Below are 14,036 nucleotides of genomic sequence, written 5' to 3' on the forward strand. Positions count from 1 at the left end.
TAGGTGTGGTCTAACTAATACCTTGTATAGTTTTAGCAAGACTAACCTATTTTTAGACTCCATTCCCTTTGAAATAAAGGCCAAATAAATAATATTCAGCTCCTCTGTTCTTCCTGCCAAGTGCATAACCTCACATTTTCCCACATTATATTCCACCTGCCAAGTTTTTGCTCACTCACTCACCTATCTATATCCCTCTGTAGTCCTCACCATTTGCCTTCCCACCTATTTTTATGTCATCCACAAACTTGGCAATATTACATTCACTTCCCCCATCCAAGTCATTAATATATATTGTAAATAATTGTGGTACCAGCACTGATCCCTGTGGCATTACACTAGTTACAGGTTACCATCCTGAAAGTGCCTCCCTTTGTCCAAACTCACTCTCTCCTATTAGTTAGCCAATCCTTTATCCATGCTAATATACTACCCCCAACACCATGGACTCTTATCTTAAGTAGCTTTATGTGCGGTACCTTATTGAACGCCTTTTGGAAATCCAAATATATTACATCTCCTGGCTCCCCTTTATCCATCCTGCTTGTTACCACCTCAAAGAATTCTAATAAATTTGTCAGGCATGATTTCCCCTTCATGAAGTCATGCTGACTCTGCTTGACTATATTGTATTTCTAAATGCTCTGCTATTACATCCTTTTAGTTCATTGGTTGATAAGTAATTGCTAGTTTGAATTACCTCTTCTAAACTGATTTCAGATTAAGGGTGACCACTGGGGCCCAGGATCGGAGGCTTAACACTTCAGCTTCAACTCAGCAGAGAGCGAGTTCCAGTTGATTTTAAAAAGTGTATTTTGAATCTCTAATCTAACTTGCTTTCAGATTAAAGGTAAATAGGAGAAATATTTTACAGCTTGGTAAACTAAAGACCAGTATGAAATTTAAAAACAAATTTAAAAAGTAATTAAATAAAATAGAGATGCAGGGCCAGGCGATGTGTTGTAGCTGCATGATGTGGGAGCTGGTGGACCCCATTGTGGTTCCTAGTGACCACATCTGTAGCAAATGTTGGTTGCTCGAGGAACTCCGATTCAGACTTGATGAGCTGGAGTCTGCGCTTCGGACACTGAGACACATCAGGGAGGGGCAGAGTTACCTGGACACTGTTTCAGGAGACGGTCACACTCCTTAGATTAACTACCTTAAATTCGGCCAGTGGTCAGGGACAGGAGGATGTGACTGAGTGAGGCAGGTAGAGGGATCCAGGAAGTAGCGCTGCAGGAGCCTCAGCCCTTGCCCTTATCCAACAGGTTTGAGATTCTTGCTCCCTGTGTGGATGAGAGGGGGGACTGTAGGGAGGATGAGCAAACTGACCATAGGACCATGGTACAGGGAGCCATTCAAGTGGGGGGAGAAAAGAGAAATGTAGTTCTAATCAGGGATAGTATAGTTAGGTGAATAGATACTGTTCTCTGTAGTCAGGATCGAGAGTCCCAAAGGCTGTGTTGCCTACCTGGTGCCAGGGTTAAGGAACTCTCATCTGGGCTGCAGAGGAACTTGGAGTGGGAGGGGAAAGATCCAGTTGTCGTGGTCCACGTAGGTACCAACAATATAGGCAGAACAAGGAAAGAGGTTCTGCTGAGGGAGTACGAGCAGCTAGGGGCTAAATTAAAAAGCAGAACCAAAAAGGTAATAATCTCTGGATTACTACCTGAGCCATGAGCTAATTGGCACAGGGTCAGTAAAATTAAAGAGGTAAACGCGTGGCTCAAAAATTGGTGTGGGAGAAGTGGGTTTGAATTCATGGGACATTGGCACCAGTACTGGGGAAAGAGGGAGCTATTCCGTTCGGACGGGCTCCACTTGAATCATGCTGAGACCAGTGTCCTGGCCAATCGCATAACTAGGGTCGTAGATAGGGCTTTAAACTAAATAGTTGGGGGGAGGGTTCAGTTGCATGGAAATATAAAAAATCAAAGTTTAAGGAGAGAGTAAGAGTGCCGGTTAATGACGAGGCAGATTGCTATCAAAAAGTGAAAGGAAGGGACAGAGTGCGTGAACGCCATATTGCACTAAAAAAATCACATAAGAGTAGGGAAAATTGACAATAGGGCAAACTTAAAGGCTTTGTATCTAAATGCACATAGCATTCGGAATAAAACTAATGAGTTAACAGCGCAAATAGAAATAAATAGGTATGATGTGAAGGCGATTACTGAGACGTGGTTACAGGGAGAACCGGTTTGGGAGTTGAATATCCAAGGGTACTCTGTTTCGGAAGAATTGGTAGGAAAGAAAAGGAGGTGGTGTAGCTTTGTTAGTAAATGAAGGGATTAGTGTTATAAATGAGGAATGATATAGGCACTGGAGAGCATACATAGTCAGTCTGGGTAGAAATAAGAAATAACAAGGGAAAGAAGTCCCTGGTGGGAGTAATCTATAGGTCCCCAAACAGCAGTTTAGCAGTAGGGCACAGTATAAACCAGGAAATACTGGGAGCATATAAGAAAGGCACAACAATAATCAAGGGTGATTTTAATATGCGTATAGACTGGACTAATCAAATTGGCAAGGGTAGCCTTGAGAGTTCATAGAGTGTATTAGAGATTGTTTCTTGGAGCAATATGTTGTGGAACCAACCAGGGAGCAGGCTATTCTGGATTTGGCTTTGTGTAATGAGATGGGATTAATTAATGATCTCATAGTAAAGGATCCCCTAGGGAAGAGTGATCATAGCATGATAGAATTTCAAGTTCAGTTTGAGAGTGAGAAACCTGAGTCCCACACTAGTGTTCTGGAGTTAAAGGTAACTACATAGGTATGAGGGCAGATTTGGACCTCGTGGACTGGGCAGGAAGACTACAAGGTAGGACAGTTGATGAACAGTGGCAGATATTTAAGGAGATATTCAATTCCTCCCAAGTAAAATATGTCCCAGTGAGGAAGAAAGATGGTAAGAGGGGGAAAAAACATCCATGGCTAAGCAAGGAAGTTAAAGATAACTTACAGACAAAAACTAAGGCAAACCAAATTGCATAAATCAGTGGCAGGCTGGAAGATTGGGAAACTTTTAAAGATTAACAAAGGGTTATTAAAAAAATAATAAAGAGCAAAGGTAAATTATGAAAGAAAACTAGCTCAAAGTGTAAAAACTGATAGCAAAAGCTTCTACAAGTATATAAAAGGAACGAGAGTAGCTAAAGTGAATGTTGGTCCCTTGGAGGACGAGACTGGGGAGTTAATATTGGGGAATGCAGAAATGGCAGAGATCCTTAATCAATATTTTGCCTCAGTTTTCACAGTGGAGGACACTAGTACCACCCCAATAGTAACAGGTAGTGCAGAGAGTATAGAGAAGGAGGAACTTAGAACAATCACCATCGCTAGAGAAAAAGTACTGAGCAAACTATTGGGATTAAAGGGTGACAAGTCCCCAGGACCTGATGGCCTACATCCCAGGGTCTTAAAGGAAGTGGCAGCAGAGATAGCGGATGCATTGGCTATAATAGTCCAAAATTCCCTGGATTCCGGAAAGGTTACAGTGGATTGGAAAAATGGTAATATAACACCCTTATTCAAAAAGGGGAGGAGGCAAAAAGTAGGAAACTATAGACCACTTAGTTTAATGTCTGTCATTGGGAAATTGTTGGAATCCATTATTAAGGAAGTAGTAATGGGGCATTTGGAAAGTCAAAATGCAATCCATCAGAGTCAGTATGGTTTTATGAAGAGTAAATCGTGTTTGACTAATTTGCTAGAGTTCTTTGAAGATATGACAAGCAAAGTGGATAATGGGGATCCTGTAGATGTAGTATGTCTGGACTTCCAGAAGGCCTTTGATAAGGTGCCGCACAAAAGATTAATACACAAGATAAGATCACACAGAGTTAGGGATAATATAGTAGCTTGGATAGAGGATTGGCTAACCAACAGAAAGCAGAGAGTCAGGATAAATGGGTCTTTGTCTGGATGGCAAGCTGTTACTAGTGTGGTGCCACAGGGTTCGGTCCTTGGGACCCAACTATTTACAATCTATATTAATGACTTGGATTCAGGGATAGAAGGTACTATAGCTAAATTTGCAGATAACACCAAAATAGGTGGGAAAGTAAATTGCAATGAAGAAGTAAGAAATTTACAAATGGATATGGACAGGTTAGGTGAATGGGCCAAAATTTGGCAGATGGAATTTAAAGTGGATAAGTGTGAGGTTATCCATTTTGGTCGGAAGAATAAAAAGGCGACTTTTATTTAAATGGAGAGAATCTTCAGAATGCTTCAGTGCAGAGGGATCTGGGTGTCCTCGTGCATGAATTGCTGAAAGCTAGTATGCAGGTACAGCAGGTAATAAGAAAGGCAAATGGAATTTTGGCATTTATTATAAAGGAATAGAGTATAAAAATAGGGAAGTGTTGTTGCAACTGTACAAGGCATTGGTGAGACTGCACCTGGAGCACTGTGCACAGTTTTGGTCCCTTTACTTGAGGAAGGATGTAGCTCTTTTTTTAGGATGTAATTGCACTGGAGGCGGTTCAGAGGAGGTTCACTAGATTGATTCCAGAGATGCGGGGCTCGTCTTATGAGGAGAGATTGAGCAGTTTAGGCCTATACTCGCTAGAGTTTAGAAGGATGAGAGGAGATCTAATTGAGGTGTGTAAGATGCTAAAGGGGATAGACAAAGTAGACGTGGAGCGGATGTTTCCCCTTGTGGGGCATTCTAGAATGAGAGGCCATAGTTTTAGGCTAAGGGGTGGTAGGTTTAAATCAGAGATGAGGAGGAATTATTTTTCTCAAAGGGTGGTGAATCTGTGGAATTCACTACCTCAGGATGCAGTGGATGCCGGGATGCTGAATAAATTTGAGGAGAGAGATTTTTAATTAGTAATGGGTTGAAAGGTTATGGGGAGAGGGCGGGAAATTGGAGTTGAGGCTGAAATGAGATCAGCCATGATCATAATGAATGGCGGGGCAGGCTCGAGGGGCTGAATTGCCTACTTCTCCTAGTTCTTATGTTTATAATAGATTCTAACATTTTCACAATGACAGATGATAAGCTAATTGTCCTATAGGTACTTGTTTTTTGTGTCTCTCTCTTTTTGAAGAAGGGTGTTACATTGGCAGTTTTCCAATCCTCTAGGACTTTTCGAGAATATAAGGATTCTTGGGGGATTACTACCAGTGCATCCACTGTCTCAGCAGCTCCTTCCTTTAATATCCTAGGCTGCAACCCATCAGGTCCAGGGGTCTTATCGGCCTTTAGCCCCTTTAGTTTCCCTCGTACTTTTTCTCTTGTGATCGTTGTATTTATTTCCACCCCTCACCACCCCCTTTTGTCCCTTGATTATTTAGTATTTTTGGCCTGTTATTCGTGTCTTCTACCGTGAAGACTGATGCTGAGTATTTATTCAATTCCTCTGCCATTTTCTGGTTCCCCGTTATTAACTTGCCAGCCTCATTCTCTCAGGGGACTATGTTCACTTTGACCTCTCTTCCTTTTTATATATTTAAAGAAGCTTTTACTCTCCGTTTTTATATCACTTGCTAGCTTACCCTCAAAAGTTTATTTTCTCCCTCTTTATTTTTTGTGGTCATTTTTTTGTTGGTTTTTAAAACTTTCCCAATCCTCTGTCTTACCACTAATCTTTGCCACATAGTATCAAATTGAAAGAAAAAAACATACAATCCTTAACTTCCTTGGTTAACCATGGTTGGTTTATCCCCTTCCTAGAATCCTCCTTCCTCACTGGGATACATCATTGTTGTGAGTCATGAACTATTTTCTTAAACATCTGTAGTTGTTCATCAACCATCTTTTCTGCTAAACTTCTTTCCCAGCCCACTCCAGCTAACTCTGTCCTCATTCCTTTGTAATTACCCTTAGTTAAGTTTCGCACAGTTGTTTTCGACCCAAGTTTCTCACATTCAAACTGCTAAATTCTACCATGTTATGGTCACTGTTTCCTAGGGGATCTTTTACTCTGAGCACTAGATTATATGCTCAAGGCTCTAGAGTGGGACTCAAAGCCACAGTCTCTAGTTTAGGGGAGAATCTTTCAACCTTGGAAGCAAGGGACTGAGAGGTGATTTTACACTTGTATAAGGTAGGTAATGGAAAAGTTCAATCCAGAACTTTACTTCAGACTAAGCCATTACAATAAGAAAGGGAGCATTGGATTAAACTAAACAAAGATAGGATTGAACTTTACAAGTTTTATTTCAAAGAAGTGGCAATACTTGATATAGTAGAATGGTGGAAGCAAAAATCCTGCAATCATTGAAAAAATGGTTGGATGGGATAGGGGATGGTGGTGTGAGGGTTGTATGGTATCTCTGGATGGATGACCTAAAATGGGATGAATGGCCTTCCTCATTTTTATGTTTTAGGTGAACCGTGGAGTACACAAGTTCCTAGTACAATCACAGGCAAGGAAGATTATAATGCCTAGAATCTGTATTTTTCACACTTGTTTGATGTTTGAAAATGAGGTGCGCCAAGCAGCTGATGTTAAACTGGAACCAGAGATCAGTACTGCAGTTACCCCTCCGTTTAAATTACTTTCCATCCACTTCTGACTGATTTCCTGAATGAGTCGAAAGAGCTGGTCCACTCAGTTTCTGATGCGATTATACCTGCCCTAGGGCTGAGGGTAACTATTCATATCATTGATGCTTGCAGCATCAGTCCTAAATGTGACTTCTGACTATTTTGCTCTCCACCAGCATTTGCTTAAGTTGTTCATGTTGTGTTGAAGTGCTATGTTGGTTTGTATTTGTTTTTTTTTTTTGGTAGCATCATGTGACCAGCTCCCATGTTCTTGTATTCATAAGGGGGTATTCATTAGCCACTGTTGATCAAAAAAAAGAAATTAGGAGGAATTTCTTAGAAACTGGATGATTGGTTAGTTTGTCCTGTTCTTATCCATGGTAATTATTAATTGGTGCATGCCAGTAATTTCAACTGTATAATACAGGGCATGCAAACTCTCTCATGAAGCTCTAAATCACTTTGACTTACTTATTGGCTAGTCTGTCCTATTTAACGTAATCGCTTTGGAGGTTTGAGCAAAAAAAATTGCCTGGTTGGCAAATGGCCCCTAAGTCAGAACTCGCACAATCTTCAGAATCACCAACTTACGACTATAAGTATGTTGACAGGTTGTAAACTGTGTATGCAGTCCCTAACGCACTCTGTCCAGAATTGTGAAAACAAAAGCTTTGACTCTCGTGATGTTGCCAAAGTAGGTTTCGTCAGTATTAGGATGCCTGTTGCGTGTCTGGATAAGGGGAATGTACGACCTGCCTGGCATTCAGTACAAGTGTATTTTCCTTTTTCTATTTCCACCGCCCTACCACCGCCACCCCCCTGGCGAGCTCCCTTGTGCTAATGTGTGGTTCAGTGGGCAGTGGCATCAATTCCCCCCCCCCCAAATAATTGCCACTCTTTGAGTAGGAATCTTGATCAAGAATGTCAGCAGATCTTTCATATGAGCGGTTGGGAGGGAGAAAGAAAAGCATTACAGTGGAACCCAGTCTTGTGTTCTTCAGCCACATGCACAAACTACTCCGAGGATCACTTCATAGCAAGCAAGAGTGGAAGCAGTAAATATTTTTTTTTCCCAGCCTCAGCTGAGTGATATCATCATTTGCAGAACCCCATTACATTCAAAGCTGATATCAGATAACTGCACGGTCTGAGTTAAATCCCATTCTTCCAATTCTGTCTAAGTGGCCTGCATAACTATTATGATGCTTCAAAAGTAATTCACTGATTTGAAGCTATTTGGGATTTTTTTTCAGAAGTGTTATACAATGTAAGTTTCTTTGTCTCTTTTAATAGAGGGCTCCTCACCCTATAGTCTGTAGGACAACTATGTCCTTAGTTGCAGCCCTGTAACTGGACGCAATGCAGACTCGTACTGCACTTGCATTTTGCTAATCAATACCAGCGTTATGGTTATTTGCTGTTTCTCCTTTGAATTTATAGCACCAGTGAAAGTCCACTATCCAGTCTTAAAGTCTTGTTTAGTAGAGGATTTTCACGAGTACTATAAATTAAGGGACAATACAGCCAATGTGAAGACAAAGTAGAAAGAAAATGCAGGGACACAGAAACGAGAAGAGGGAGCATGTGGACCAGAGAGAAGATGGTGTGGGAAGGCAGAAAAGAGGATAAGAGACAAGTACATTCATGTTTATACAACACTTAACAATTTTAAATTTTCACTCTGTGATTTGAATGGCAGCTGTGTTTTTGTTACCCATGCTTTTGTGAAGTTAGGTGAGGCAAACGTCACACACAAACCCACCCATTGAGTGCCACCCACCAGTGATACAGCAGACTGCCCAAAGTTGTCAATCCTTTAATGGGGCTTTGCACCAGCTATTTTTATCTGTAATTAATTCATATTTTGGTATAAGACCATCTCTCCTAAATGATTTCTGATGGGTGATTATCTTCATGTTAATGGGTGACCCTTTACTGGGTTTGTTTTATTGGCCCCTTGGGTACATGGCTGAATATGAGACCATAAATCTTGCCAGCAATTAGTCAAACACTGGCAGCTTCAGCTTATCTTCCAGTATACAGTCTTCCTCTTCCTCCAATACATTAGAATTTGTAGTATTTTATGTACCCATATGTCACAGCTGGGTGTCTCGGACAGTTATTTATGTCAATAAGTACTTTCTACTTATAAAGTTATCAGTTAAAATACTTCACAAATATATATTAAGCGTCTGAGAAAATTAGCTGGAACCACAAACCTGATTCTGGTACAAACGAGTTCCATGTCTTCCAGCACATTCCTGCACTTGTGTCCTCTGGCCTTGATTGACACATCTGCCTTCTTCCCCATTGAAATACAGTGAGAGCAAAAACAGCAATGTTATGTCTGCAGCCAGCTAATGTGGTTTTCTGGGAAATAGTACTCCTGTCCGAAAAGTGTTAAAGCTGAGAGCCCAGTGAGAAAAGCCAATCTCCTGTTTGAATTGTCTATACTTGATGGCACTTTCAGGCTTTAAATTGCCAGATAACCAAATTCTGATTAAGTCCTTGGTAGCTTAGTACTGCTGAAGGCACCCCATGGTGTAAGGAAGTATTGCTTACTATCATGTTCACTCTTTTATGGTGACTGAACAAGCCAAATTCTGCTGTTAATTGCATGCGATTCTTGGATTTTTGTTTAGTATCTGTGATTCAATGGTAGGAGTTTTCCATGAAAAATTAAATGGTTAGGGGATGTATTCTTTTGATTGTTCATCTTGACATAGTGCATTTCTATGTCCTCGTTTTGCAGTGAGCCCCTGTCGTGTTGATCTATCTCAAAGGCCTGCCATTTATATGAGTAGGTTTGAAAGTTTCATATGGTCGGCCTCACCTGTGTCAATATCAAGCTTCCTCATTTAGATATAGCACTTTTTAAATACAAAGACACAATTTTTTTGACAAATTTACCCCCCCCCCACCCCAGCCAAAAAAATCCCTCTTTCCCTTGCCCCAATTCATATGTCCTTTATCTCCTTTCAGTCATCTCTTTTGACCGACCTTCAGTCACCCTTAAGTGCTCCCTTCTTGACCCTTCACATTTACTCCATGCCTGTTGAGAAGCGCCTTGGATCTATCTTGACAATAAATGCACAATATAACTCTAAATGGCATAGGTTTCTCTAGATTCCTTTGCCTTCCTAAGATATCTTACTAAGAGCAGGGACTTTAACCATGAAAGAATTCACCCTACCCCTCATTTAAAAACAAATCACAAAGATTGTACAGCGCCAAGTTCGTTTAGGATCTTGTAACAACGTGTCCAAATTCCTTTGTCATGCGGAAAGTGCCTAGAGTGTAATTGTGTAACTGGTTCACTTTCTTTTTCATTGCTTTCTGTAGTAAAGAGAAATCTAAAAAGGAAAATCAAGGCATTACTTCTCCAGATTATTTCATGAACAAGAGGAATATAAAATCCCACAATCAGTTGATTTTCTAACCCTGTGTAAAAAGAGCTTGGGTGATTAAAGATCACATGAAGTGCTGTGTCATAGTAACTGGTGTGTTGAAATTGCTGATGCAGTTCAAATTGAGAAATGATGAATAATTTGCATGTGACATTTTGAACTACATTTAGCCCAGGATCATTTTGAAGTGTAATCATTAAAGCCTGCCAAATGTGGAACTATTCAGGCTAGCAAGCGGTTGATAGCTTTAATCAGAGTACAGATTTTGGCCTTGTATATTGGATGTATAGGATTTATATAGCACCTTCATGGCCTCAGGATGTCCAAAAGCATTTTACAGTCAGCGGAGTACATTTTTGAAGTGTAGCCATTGTTATAATATAGAAAAGGCTGCAGCCAATTTACACAACATGCTCGCACAAAACAGCAATGAAATAATTGACTAGAATTTTTAAATGTTGATCTGCTGTTGTGGGACTTGCATAACAGCCCTGGTGTTTTGGCCAGTCTGCAGCCCTGCCAACATGAGCCACTATGCTTTTGTTTACTAGAACAAGTATGTCTTGATAAAGAAATATCTTTCTGGGCATTGGTATTTTTAAAAGAGCATCATCTTGGCAGGTTAATTTAATATGACCATTGACTTCAATTTTTATTAGGTTCTAGAATTGAGTGTATAATTGTTTGATTATATCTATTTTTAACACAATCCAGCAATCTTGATCATAGTTGACCAGTTGCAGGTCTCTTAAATAGGACAGCTGATCTTCTTATTTGCTCTTAGGAGGTCGAGATATTCACAAAGTGAAATATTTGTTGCCCATCCTTCGTTTCCCTGAAGGCATTAAGAATCAACCATGTACTGTGGGACTGGGGTCACTAGTAGACTGGGCCAGGTAAAAGGTAGCGGGTTCCCTTCCTTGAAGAACGTTAGTGAACTGGGTGGGTGTTTGCAACAACGCAGCAGCTTTCCTGGTTGGTTTTCTGGCACCAGCCCATAAATTACCAGATTTATAGATTCATTGATTGATATGGCACAGAAAGAGGCCATTTGGCCCATTATGCCTGTGCCAGTTCTTTGAAAGAGGCCATATAATTAGTTCCACTAGTTGCCCTTCCCTGATAGCCCTACAAATATTTCCATTTCAAGTATATGTCAAAATCCCTTTTGTGAGTTAGACAGTATATTCCAGCTCATCATAACTCTACTTTAGTATATTTTTTAAAAATTCTCACCACTCTTTCCTTTACCAATTATCTTAAATCTGTTTCCTCTGGTTATTGACCATTCTGTCACTGCAAACAGAGTTCGTTTTGCACCATGCCACTTGTGTGCTACGGTACCAGCAATCCAGAGACTCATAACCACTAGACTACCATCCCTAGCATTGGGCACTCGTTGCAAGGTATTCGAAAGACATTTGGCATCTGAGAGACTTAACCAAAGCATGAATCATTTCCTCAGAATGGAAGCGGGAAAGATGTGGCAGCAAAGATATAAAAATGACACCAGGCACAGTGAATCCCTTATCTACTAAATCATTGAAGTATGTGCTCCTAGTCATATAGAAGCATAGAGGTTTAGATCTGAGGAAAAATGCCGTTGAATAATTTGGGAATATATTTTTGATGTATGTAGACTCCATTAATGAATCTTATGAGCAAATTTGTTTTTTTATGACCTGTAGCTTAAACATTGTCACTGGGATTTCAGTGAATGTGCAGCCTTTCCTGCGTCCACTGGAACAATTAAAAGCAAAAGGACCATTATAATTGTGGATTTCACGAGATCATAGGAAATAGGTGCAGGAGTAGGCCATTCAGCCCCTCGCGTCTGCTGTGCCATTCAATAACTGTGGCCTTAATTCCACTTTCCCGCCTGCCACCCCCCCCAACCCCCCCCATAACCCTGGATTTCTTTGTAGATCAGAAATCTGTGTAAATCAGTCTTGAATATATTTAATGATCCAGTCTCCACAGCTCTCTGGGGTAGAGAAATCCAAAAGATTAACAACCTTCTGAGAGAAGAAATTCCTCTTCATCTCCACCTTAAATGAGAGACTCCTTCTTCTGTGCCCCTTAGTTCTAGATTCTCCCATGAGGGGAAACATAATTGTGTAACTGGTTCACTTTCTTTTTCATTGCTTTCTGTAGTAAAGAGAAATCTAAAAAGGAACATCAAGGCATTACTTCTCCAGATTATTTCATGAATAAGAGGAATATAAAATCCCACGATCAGTTGATTTTCTAACCTTGTGTAAAAAGAGCTTGGGTGATTAAAGACCACATGAAGTGCTGTGTCATAGTAACTGGTGTGTGTTGAAATTGCTGATGCAGTTCAAATTGAGAAATGATGAATAATTTGCATGTGACATTTTGAACTACATTTAGCCCAGGATCATTTTGAAGTGTAATCATTAAAGCCTGCCAAATGTGGAACTATTCAGGCTAGCAAGCAGTTGATAGCTTTAATCAGAGTACAGATTTTGGCCTTGTATATTGGATGTATAGGATTTATATAGCACCTTCATGGCCTCAGGATGTCCAAAAGCATTTTACAGCCAGCGGAGTACATTTTTGAAGTGTAGCCATTGTTATAATGTAGAAAAGGCTGCAGCCAATTTACACAACATGCTCGCACAAAACAGCAATGAAATAATTGACTAGAATTTTTAAATGTTGATCTGCTGTTGTGGGACTTGCATAACAGCCCTGGTGTTTTGGCCATTCTGCAGCCCTGCCAACATGAGCCACTATGCTTTTGTTTACTAGAACAAGTATGTCCTGATAAAGAAATATCTTTCTGGGCGTTGGTATTTTTAAAAGAGCATCATCTTGGCAGGTTAATTTAATATGACCATTGACTTCAATTTTTATTAGGTTCTAGAATTGAGTGTATAATTGTTTGATTATATCTATTTTTAACACAATCCAGCAATCTTGATCATAGTTGACCAGTTGCAGGTCTCTTAAATAGGACAGCTGATCTTCTTATTTGCTCTTAGGAGGTCGAGATATTCACAAAGTGAAATATTTGTTGCCCATCCTTCGTTTCCCTGAAGGCATTAAGAATCAACCATGTACTGTGGGACTGGGGTCACTAGTAGACTGGGCCAGGTAAAAGGTAGCGGGTTCCCTTCCTTGAAGAACGTTAGTGAACTGGGTGGGTGTTTGCAACAACGCAGCAGCTTTCCTGGTTGGTTTTCTGGCACCAGCCCATAAATTACCAGATTTATAGATTCATTGATTGATATGGCACAGAAAGAGGCCATTTGGCCCATTATGCCTGTGCCAGTTCTTTGAAAGAGGCCATATAATTAGTTCCACTAGTTGCCCTTCCCTGATAGCCCTACAAATATTTCCATTTCAAGTATATGTCAAAATCCCTTTTGTGAGTTAGACAGTATATTCCAGCTCATCATAACTCTACTTTAGTATATTTTTTAAAAATTCTCACCACTCTTTCCTTTACCAATTATCTTAAATCTGTTTCCTCTGGTTATTGACCATTCTGTCACTGCAAACAGAGTTCGTTTTGCACCATGCCACTTGTGTGCTACGGTACCAGCAATCCAGAGACTCATAACCACTAGACTACCATCCCTAGCATTGGGCACTCGTTGCAAGGTATTCGAAAGACATTTGGCATCTGAGAGACTTAACCAAAGCATGAATCATTTCCTCAGAATGGAAGCGGGAAAGATGTGGCAGCAAAGATATAAAAATGACACCAGGCACAGTGAATCCCTTATCTACTAAATCATTGAAGTATGTGCTCCTAGTCATATAGAAGCATAGAGGTTTAGATCTGAGGAAAAATGCCGTTGAATAATTTGGGAATATATTTTTGATGTATGTAGACTCCATTAATGAATCTTATGAGCAAATTTGTTTTTTTATGACCTGTAGCTTAAACATTGTCACTGGGATTTCAGTGAATGTGCAGCCTTTCCTGCGTCCACTGGAACAATTAAAAGCAAAAGGACCATTATAATTGTGGATTTTACGAGATCATAGGAAATAGGTGCAGGAGTAGGCCATTCAGCCCCTTGCGTCTGCTGTGCCATTCAATAACTGTGGCCTTAACTCCACTTTCCTGCCTGCGCGCCCCCCCCCAAATAACC

General features: G+C 40.4%; 1 protein-coding gene across 8 annotated transcripts in view; it reads left to right on the top strand.

The window, feature by feature from the left end:
• LOC144684522 (NADPH--cytochrome P450 reductase-like) overlaps positions 1 to 14,036 on the top strand; it is a 99,755-nt gene that overhangs the window by 17,645 nt on the left and 68,074 nt on the right. The window lies entirely within an intron of this gene.

The sequence above is a fragment of the Cetorhinus maximus genome, chromosome 9 (genome assembly GCF_964194155.1).
Source record: "Cetorhinus maximus chromosome 9, sCetMax3.hap1.1, whole genome shotgun sequence".
In the NCBI taxonomy this organism is placed as follows: domain Eukaryota; kingdom Metazoa; phylum Chordata; class Chondrichthyes; order Lamniformes; family Cetorhinidae; genus Cetorhinus; species Cetorhinus maximus.